General features: G+C 45.4%; 1 protein-coding gene across 1 annotated transcript in view; it reads left to right on the plus strand.

The window, feature by feature from the left end:
- Positions 1 to 437: 437 nt before the first annotated feature.
- Positions 438 to 7,717, plus strand: part of DYDC2 (DPY30 domain containing 2) — a 32,632-nt gene continuing 25,352 nt past the window's right edge. Inside the window, exon 1 of the mRNA XM_046027121.1 lies at positions 438 to 588. The gene's annotated coding sequence lies outside the window, so the exon portion shown is untranslated. The remainder of the gene's footprint in view (positions 589 to 7,717) is intronic.

A 7,717-nucleotide genomic window follows, 5' to 3' on the forward strand; every position in this document is an offset into this window, starting at 1 on the left:
GAAAAAATATAAAAAAGAAAGAAAAATATATATATATTAGATAAACTCATTAAAAAACATTATAAAAGAAAAGGGTAAAGTTAAAAAAAATTAGCAGAAGAGGAAAAAAATTTGAAAAAAATAAATTAAATTAACCGCAAGACTAAAGAATCATGGGGAGAAAGCCATGAGTTCTGTGTTTTGCTTTCTCCTCCTCTGGAATTCCACTGCTGTCCTTGGTATTGAACCTGCTTTCCTTGGTAGGTGAACTTTGTCCTGGCTGGATTTTTTTTGTTGATCTTCTGGGGGAGGGGCCTGTTGTAGTGACTCTCAAGTGTCTTTGCCCGAGGCAGAATTGCACCGCCCTTACCGGGGGCCAGACTAAGTAATCCACTCGGGTTCGCTTTCGGGAGCTTTTGTTCGCTGAACGCTTTCCGTAGAGTTCCAGAGGATGGGAATGAAAATGCAGCCTCCCAGTCTCCGGCTCGGAGGAGTCAAGAGCCCGGAGCCCCACTCCTCAGCGTGCCCCCAGAGAACAGCGCCCAATCACTCCCGCATCCCTGGCCTCTGGCTGTGCTCTGAGCTCACCCAGCCTGCAACCGGTTCAAGGTAACCCCGAGCCAAGAGCTCACTCCTCGGCTCTGTCTCTATAGCCAGCTTCCCCATTCTAATACCTGCAACTCTGCAACACTCCAACACCCCCGATCCTTCTGTGACCCTGCGGGACCTGGGGCCATACTGACCCCGTGTGGGCTTCACCCCGGTTTAGCCTCTGGAGCAAAACTGTCCCTCAGTGGAACAGACTTTTAAAAGTCCTGATTTTGTGTTCTGTTGCTCCGCTGCTTGCCGGGAGCCGGCCCCTCCCCCCACGGTCTATCTTCCCGTCATTTTGGATTCACTTCTTCGCCAGTCCTACCTTTAAGAAAGTGGTTGATTTTCTGTTTCTAGAATTGCTGTTCTTCTTCTCTTCAATCTCCCATTGGATTTGTAGGTGTTTACAATGTTTAGATAAGCTATCGAGCTGATCTCCTGCTACCTGATGTAGTCTCAGGCTGCTACTGCTCCACCATCTTGACTCCTCCAGGATGTGGTTCTTGATACATTCTCTATGAAGGTGGTCTGACAGATCTTGGCTTTACTAGGACAGAGAGTCACTGATAGGTAAGGGATAGTGTACAGACCATGTGCAGACCATCCAGATTGCCTCAAAGGCACACATTTGCCCAAAGAGATATGTACAGAGTGCATGTATAAAAATGAACCACTTAAAGCAGTACAAACAACTGCCAATAGAAGAATAGGTACAACAGTACCTATATAGCAGTTAAAGTAAATGAAATATACACGAATCAGGGATAAATCCTGAAAAATATAATGCTGAATCAGAAAAAGCAAATCGCAGAAAGACACCTATAGTAGGACGCCATTTAACATTAAGTTAAAACTCTCACAAAAAAACTACCCTGTTTTTGGAGAAACACATACACATTTGTATGAAAATGGCAGGGGATGCGCATCTGGAAAGCACATCTGCTGACCTTTTGACAAGGGTTATCTGTGGGCATAAAAAATGAGAGGCATTCTCTGCCTACTTGTGATCTCTCTCTCTCTCTCTGTCAAATAAATAAATAAAATCTTTAAAAAAAATGAGAGGCATGGAGTGGAGGAGTACAAACAGAACATCAACTGTAAGTAAGATTTTATTATTATTTTTAAAGATTTCCTTTATTTATTTATTTTGAGAGAGAGCAAGCGAGCATGAGGGGTGGGGCAGAGGGAGAAGCAGACTCCTCACTGAGCAGGGAGCCCAATGCAGGATTCAATCCCAGGACCCCGCAATCATGACCCCAGACGAAGGTAGATGCCCAACCAACTGAGCCATCCAGGCGCCCCAGTAAGATTTTATTTATTTATTTTTAAACTGTCAAATAGGGTAAAGGCTTAATATTTGTTAAATCTGAGTTGGCAAAAAGATATTGCTTATCTTATTCTGTGTAATCTTATGCATAGTTAAAGTATTTCATAATACTAATATCAAGTTTAAAGTTCACTATACTTGTGAATACTAGAAAATCTTATTTCTGTACAAAAAGAAATCTTTTGAAGCCTGAAGAGGTAGGGCTTTTAAAAACTGAATCTTTGGGGCTCCTGGGTGGCTCAGTGGGTTAAAGCCTCTGCCTTCGGCTCAGGTCATGATCTCAGAGTCCTGGGATTGAGCCCCACATCGGGCTCTCTGCTCAGCAGGGAGCCTGCTTCCCCTCCTCTCTCTCTGCCTGCCTCTTTGCCTACTTGTGATCTCTCTCTCTCTCTGTCAAATAAATAAATAAATAAAATTTAAAAAAACTGAATCTTTGTGACATCTAGTGGTAGCAGAAAGTTACAATATAATACACAATTAGGAGCAAACTTGATTCAGTGTACTACTCATTTCTGAGTTCTTGCTTTAATTAAACTTTCACACAATTTTAAATGCTAGAGCTTTTGTTTTGTGTTCTCAGTGGTCCACACTCGAATATTTTTTTTCACACTTGGATATTTTTAATGACACTTTGGAACATGATACTATCATGTACACATTAGTTACATGCCTCAGACTCTGGTCTCCTGAAAAATCAATTAGGTCACTTCTAGTGTCTTCCAAACAAGGGTCCCCACCCTGCCACTGCACTCTGTTCAGGGAGGCCAGCAGAAAGGAGCTCCAAGCTACACACCTGGCTGGCCAGGTATCTGTCCCCACCACCCACCTGCAACTCTGCCTCATGTTCCTAACCCCTCAATGGCACCACCAGGTTTCCAGACCCAGGCTCTTCCTATGCCCCCCACACCCATCCAATCAGCTTCCAAGTCCCACTCTGGAATGTGCCATATCCATCACTCATCTTCCCGACATTGCCTACTGAACTGCACATGATTTAAGAGCAGAACTATTGCTCAAACTCAAGTTCCCCACAAGAACCTAGTACAGTTCTTCGCATGTAGTAGATACATAACAAATGTTCACAGAATGATTTTCCACTGCCACAACCCATGCTCAGACCTTCACTGCCTTAGCCCTAGACTACAACAATAGCGTCCTAAACCTTAAGCATCCTAAATGTCATCAGTGAAAACATCTTAAAACCTCTCTTCGCCACAGAGCCCACTTCCTCTCTGCCATTCCCAGCAAAGCTGTTCCACGTGCAGATCTCATTCCCATTCCCATCATCAGCAGACATGGTCGAGACTTCTGAGCTTGGGATTTTAAGTGTTTCACGACCCGGTCCAGATGGACCTTCCTGACCTTCTCGCTCACTATATCGCTGGCCCAAACCTACTCCTCTTCAAGCCTCCCGCAGGCATTCCCATCTCCATTGCTCTGCTGGCATTTGCCCTCCTGCCCGCCCACCATCAGTTCTATACCTTTGCTCTTTTATGGGTGCATTTTGTTCTGAGTCTTTCATTTCCATGAAGCTCTAAGTAATTCTACGTAAAAAATGAATAGCACTACCTATCAAACTCGCATCCTTTTTTGCCTGCTTGCCTGTACACTTGCTCACCACGTGCAAGCGTGATTCTCAAAGGCACTGACCACCTCTCAGTCTGGGCTATGCTCTCAGAAACTAGCTAAGTCCTCGGAGGGAAGCCAGCTCAGAGGGATTTGTTGAAATGAGAAGAATTAGGTAAAGGATGAATGGTCACTGACCACAGTTGGGATAAGCCCTGATAATCTTTGGCCTGGGGGTAGCTGGCACATGATTCTGAATAATGTGTTATAGAAGCTGATATCTTATATTTAGACTAGTTAGTAGAGACAGTGACACCAGCAAAGTGACTTGCTAAGAAACCTATTACCTGTGGCTTTGGAACACAAGAGAAAAAGGAACAAGTATCAAGCACCCTGTATTGGGCTTGAAGTATGATAACCACAGAAGGGGGGAGAATGACTGCCACACTCTAGACTGGGCACTTGGACAATAATGAAGCAGCCTGTCATACTAAAGAATTGAGGAGCAGAAAAAGCTTCTAGAAATATAAAGTCAGGTGCCTGGGTGACTCAGTCGGTTGAGTGAGTGTCCAATTCTTGATTTTGGCTCAGGTTGCTATCTCAGGGTCGTGGGTTTGAGCCCCACATCAGGTTCTATGCTGAGCGTGGTGCCTACTTGGGGTTCTTTCTCTGCCTCTCCCTCTGACTGAGTATACTTTCTGTCTCAAAAATAAATGAATGAATAAATATATAAGTAAAAATAAAGTCAACTCTATTTCAGACATGGCTATTTTCCAATGCTCGTAGTATACCCAAATACATTCAGCAGTTACCTCAAACAGCACTGGGCCACAAAGCCCATTATAAGACTCATTAGTGAACTCTGAACAGTTATTTTCTGAAACTTTGTTTCTCCACACATTCAAACCCAGGCTCATACCCACAATCCACGAAATGTTGGTAGAGCCTCCGGCATGAAGAAGTGCTCACGTTAGCCCCCTCCCCTCTCCACCAATTTTGAGCCTGACCCCTTCCCACCTAGTCACAAACCCCCTTCTGTCTTATCCCAGTCCTTAAAGTAGATACCTGAGTTGGACAATGGGCATTGACCCTATGCCTAATTTATAGTCAAGTTCCTCGTTAGGGCCACAGCCCTTTGTAAACACTGACTGCTTGGTTAGGCCAAACTTGCAGACTCTTCTCCCATTAGTTATGCCCCCAATGTCTCCTCTCCTCCCTTGAGCCTCGTCTCCTCCCACCATTCCCTGTCTGGGAATCGGCTTTTTTAACAACATCACTCACCTCCTTGCCTAGAGCCAAGTGGGGTCACCCAGCTGATGGTGATCATGGAGCATGGACTACACACTTACTGCTGCTCGCACTTGACCCCAGATCCCCGTGGTCCTGTGACAGTCTACCAATCCTCAATTCTACGTGCCTCCGTTACCCACGGATACCGCTCTCCCTCTGAGTTTGTTATGGGCCATTAGAGAGCAGGACTGAAGAACTCTGATGGAGATTCCACTTACCATCATAGTGCCTGGCACATAAGACAGCAGCGGCAACCACTTCATTCTCTGTTGAGTGCTTACTGAGTGTGAGGCACTGCTGAGAAAGCTTTCCACGAATTACGTCATTCATCTGCCGAACAACGCTAAGAGGCGGGCACTCGTACTTACTGTCCGGATGAGAAACTGACACAGAGGACGCATCCATCAAGTGTTTTTTGAATGAGGGAACTTGCAGTGGGTCCACGGAGTTGTCCAACAGGCATTTTAGTGGCCCATTCCCCTAGCGTAAGTTTTCAACACCACCTCACTCAACTCCCTGACCAGCCTTTGCCCTTCTCTCCTTTTTTACCAAAAGGATCAGATGGAGAACATGCAAATTCTGCACAGCTCTCCTCTCCCAAATGTTCATCCTGTTTACTTAAAATGTCTTTCTCTACATTTCCCCCTCCTGGAAGAAGACACATTTTGAAAATGCTCTCCTCCCCCTGTGAGTTTTGTCCCATGTCTAGCACTCCTTGGACCCCTGCTTGAATCCTCCTAAGCCACAACTTCACTCTCCACTTCTCAGCTCATCAACTTTCCTATTGCCAGAGCACAAGAAGCAGCTCACTTCGCCCGTGGAGAGAATCCCTGCTCAACCTTGCTATATCCTCAGGTCATTGTCTCTTCATCACCAAATTTCTCCAGAATATAACCTCAATCTCCTTCCCTTCATTACCAAAATCCATGCTCTTAACTACACGATCGGAATTTCACCTCCACATCCTTAATGGAAACTATGAAAAGTTCTCAAAGCCATCCTCCGTCTTTTCCCTGGCATCACTCCCTGGTCTTCAGTCCAGACCTTGGAGGCTGGTGTCCAGGCCCTCCCCGATCTTGTTCCTTGCTGTCTCTCTTTGGCCCAGTTTCCTTTACATGTCCATGGGTTTCACATGTTCAGAACTCACCTCTCCTTCCAGGCTTCTTTTAAAAATCTCTCCCTTTCATGAAGCTTGCTCAAATCATATCCGCCTTTAAATTCTTAGCCGCTGTTTGTACTTCTAGCTAGTGCCTATTATATGCGCACACAAGCTGTGCTTGCCAAGTACTCGAAAGTTCTGCAAGGCAGGGGTCACGCCCTATCCTTATTTCCCATAGTAAATGGCAGAGCCAAGACTAGGGCAAGGCAAACAGGGTGTCAGGGTAGCAAAATTTAAGAGGTGCTTATCCTCAGGTTTGTGTTAACTACAGAGTCAACACTTAGATTTCGTACCCTAGAACCCTCCCTAGCCCCGCCCTAGTAACTGCATGTGGCCCTCTGACATAGATTGAAAAATAAATGAATCTCTAACCCAATGAATCAGTAAGATGATGACAGTGTAAGTACTTCAGGAGATGACTCCTTATCTTCATTGTAAATGAGACTGGGGATAAGTGTAGAATGCAATCATAATCAGAGAGACAGGAAGGCAAGGCTGCCAGGGAGTTTCTAGGAATAGAAACAAAAACAGCAGGAAGACTCTCCTCTCTTCTTCCACAAGATGCCATCATGTCTAAACACAGCGTCTGGAATTATCTACTGCAGCCACACTAGGAACAGCCTGGGGATGAAAACCAACAGACAGCAGAAAGGCAGAGCCGAGAGAGAGGGGGCTGGAGCCCTGATCCATCACTTTGTGGCCTGCCCATCCTCTGGACTTTGCATGGGAGACAATGGATCATTGTTATCAGCCTGCTTCCAGTCAAGAATTTCAGTCACATTATTTCAGCCAAAATAATACTGATACGGTGTCATTTCTCAGGAGAGAAGTGTGTGGCAGAAGAGGAAGCCAGGCGATTGCTGTACCTTCTCTTCCTTCTCCTAAGAGAAGGATGCATGGGTCGGGGGTAAACCTGGCCTCTGAGCTCTAGCTCCTGAAAGCCTCAGGGATCAGAACTGGCTATAGCCCCACCATGTTCCTGTCCCCCATATGAGAAGCAGAATGACAGGCTCTCCAGATGACAGAGAGAACAATAGCTCTCCAGCTGCTTTTCTTCAAACTAGCCAGAAGGAACAGGGTACTGAGTTTCGGCCTGGTGTCCGAAGTGCATTCTCTGATGTAGTTTTAGCATTTGTAAAGCTGATTCTTTGATTCCCATTGGGCCTGTCATTAGATACCTCCAGAACCCCTCAAATTCTTCTCAGAAAGTAATCATGTTACATTTCACCAAATTAGGAAAGTGGAGAAAGCCAAGAGGAACAGTTATTTTTATGAGAAAAATTCTGTGGCATTTGAACTTTGGTTTCAGACAAAGGTGGACCAACAGGGGCGGGACTTACCCTCATATGTGAAACAATGAAAAACCCACACAAAACAGACAAAACAACAGCTCTTAGTACAGTGAACGTAGTGCAGAAAAGGACAGTGAGCGCTGAGAAATGGGAAACAGAGCGCTCCCTACTACTGCACTGGGACACTGCCTTGTGAGTGTTGACAAGTTACATCACAGGGAAGGAGAACATACAGGAAGCCCAGCGGTCTCCTTGGATAAGGAGGGGCTAGGAGTCCAGGGATACCTCCGGAGGGTCCCCCCAAGTCTTCAGCTGAGAACAAATGCATAGGTATGAGGAAACAATAAGCTAAGGAAAGAAACCTCTGAAACTATTAGGGGACATACCCATGGCTTGAAGAGAGCTGGGAATAATTTCTCTTGCTATCAATCCTACCTCATCTTTCCACAGCTGAAGTGAAAATTCTCATAGTTCACTCAACATTGGGTAGTACACCCAGAGAGTGTTGCCTTG

This window comes from Meles meles, chromosome 13 (assembly GCF_922984935.1).
Source record: "Meles meles chromosome 13, mMelMel3.1 paternal haplotype, whole genome shotgun sequence".
Lineage (NCBI taxonomy): Eukaryota > Metazoa > Chordata > Mammalia > Carnivora > Mustelidae > Meles > Meles meles.